At 40.9% G+C, this 2298-nt stretch overlaps 1 non-coding gene across 1 annotated transcript; it reads right to left on the reverse strand.

The window, feature by feature from the left end:
- Positions 1-291: 291 nt before the first annotated feature.
- LOC141634796 (small nucleolar RNA R71) lies at positions 292-398 on the reverse strand. The gene has a single exon (XR_012539517.1). It is a non-coding gene; the product is annotated as a small nucleolar RNA R71 (small nucleolar RNA).
- Positions 399-2298: the final 1900 nt, after the last annotated feature.

The raw sequence follows: 2298 nt of genomic DNA on the forward strand, positions 1-2298 counted from the left end.
AATTTTATTGCCAAATCCACATTTATCCAATTAGTCGAAAGAAGCCAATTTGGGGGGATGCCTAGTGAAGACCCTCACTCTCATATGGAGGCTTTTTGCGATTATTGTGATGCGATTTCTCAAACCGGTGTAAATCAAGACCAAATTCGATGGGTCTTATTTCCTTTTTCTCTAATTGGCACCACGAAACAATGGTTGAAGGGCCTTGATAAGGCCACTCTCGGAATTGATTCTTGGAAGAAGTTGGCTCTAGCTTTCTACAAAAAGTTCTATCCACCGGAAAATACTAACATGCTAAGAGCTCAAATTACGGGTTTTAAGCAAAGGGATGAATAATCTTTGTATGAAGCTTGGGAGCGGTTCAAAGGAATTTGTCGCCCATGTCCTCACCATGGACTTAGCGAGTGGTTCTTGGTACAACAATTTTGGAACGGTCTATATGAAGATTCAAGGAACATTCTCAACATGGGATCAAATGGAATGTTCACCGAAGTTGATGACAATCAAACTTGGAACAAAATTGAGGAAATGGCGGTCCATAACTCACAATATAGTAGACCTCGCAAGGCTACTAGAGGAGGAAAGCATGAAGTGGACTCCGTTACTCAATTGGGTGCTCAACTTAGTGCTCACATTGATACCATCAATTTGAAGTTTGAAAAGGCTATGGCTAGACTTGTAGAAGCCTCAAAATCACCAAAGCATCATGTTAATGCCATGACGACATCTTCATCAATCCCAAGTGGGATATGTGAGAATTGTGGAACTTTGGGACATGACCAAAGTGAATGTAGGGGAAAAAATGAATAAGTGAATGCTTTCTAAGCATACAAGACTGGTACCCCTTATTCTAACTATTACAATGAAAACACCAAATTCCATCCAAATCTCTCATACAAAAGCCAAAATGTTCAAAACCCTCAAACAACATACACCCTACCTCCCATGAGAAACCAAAATCAAAGACCCTTTTACAACCAAAACCAAGGTTACCAAAATCAATCTCCATACAATCAACAAAATGACCAAGGTTTTGATGTTCAAAAAGCGGTCCTTAAAATGCAAAAGAATCAACAAGAGTTTTTCACTCAAATGCAAAAGGATAGTCAAGCAAAGGAAACCACCATCAACAACATCCTAGCTCACACCAAAATGTTGGAAACCCAATTGACTAAACTAGCATCTTCAAGCTCACAAAGACAAAATGGGCAATTACCACCTCAAAGTAATCCCCCAAGACATGAAACGGTTAGTGCCATTCACTTGAGAAGTGGTACAAGGTATGAAACACCGAAGAAGCAAGTTGAGGATGAAGTTGTGGAAGCTAGTGACAAGGAAGAAATTGTGCAAAACTCCAAGGATGGAGAACCATCAAAAGAAGAAATTTCAAAGAAAAATGAAGACAAGGTCAAGGAGAAGGAGCCCATTGTGATTAGACTTCCTTTTCCAAGTCGTCAAGCCAAACCCAAATTTGATGACCAACTTGAAAAATTTATGGAAATTGTGAAAAATTTGGAAGTCTCAATTCCTTTCACGGAATTAATCAATCACGTGCCGGCCTATGCAAAATACATGAAAGACATCCTCACAAATAAGAAGTCGATCCGGAAGCTTGAGACTATCGCCTTCACTAAGGTGAGTAGTGCCATACTTCAAGGGAGTTCACCTCCAAAACTCAAGGATCCGGGAAGCTTCTCAATACCGTGTACCATTGGCGACACCACGATCAACAAAGCCTTATGTGATGTAGGGGCTAGTGTGAGTGTTATGCCGTACTCGGTGAGTAAAAGGTTAGGGATGGGAGAGCTTAAAAGCACCAATATCACACTCCAACTGGCCGATAGATCGACGAAGACACCATTAGGGATATGGGAAGATGTTCCCGTACGAATTGGGAAATTTTTCATCCCGGTGGACTTTGCTATTGTTGATATGGAAGAAGACTCCAACATTCCAATCATTCTAGGAAGACCTTTCTTACACACCGCGGGTGCAGTGATTGATGTGAAACTTGGAGAGCTCACTCTAGAAGTGGGAGATGAGAGTATAACTTTCAATCTTGACAAGACCATGAGAGCTCCCCGTTTGCATGAACCATGTTTTATGATTGATCATTATAGCCGGAAGGATGATAGGAAGAAGTCGGAACTCCAATGGAAGAAGAAAATTGAAGATGCTCCATTCAAAGAGCAAGTGAATTGTAACAAAGAGAGCTTGAAAAGCTCACCAAAGTCAAGCAATGAAGAAGATGGCCTCATTGGCCAAGACAAGAAAATGGGAGAGTTGTCTCTATCAACT

Source organism: Silene latifolia, chromosome Y (assembly GCF_048544455.1).
Source record: "Silene latifolia isolate original U9 population chromosome Y, ASM4854445v1, whole genome shotgun sequence".
In the NCBI taxonomy this organism is placed as follows: Eukaryota; Viridiplantae; Streptophyta; class Magnoliopsida; order Caryophyllales; family Caryophyllaceae; genus Silene; species Silene latifolia.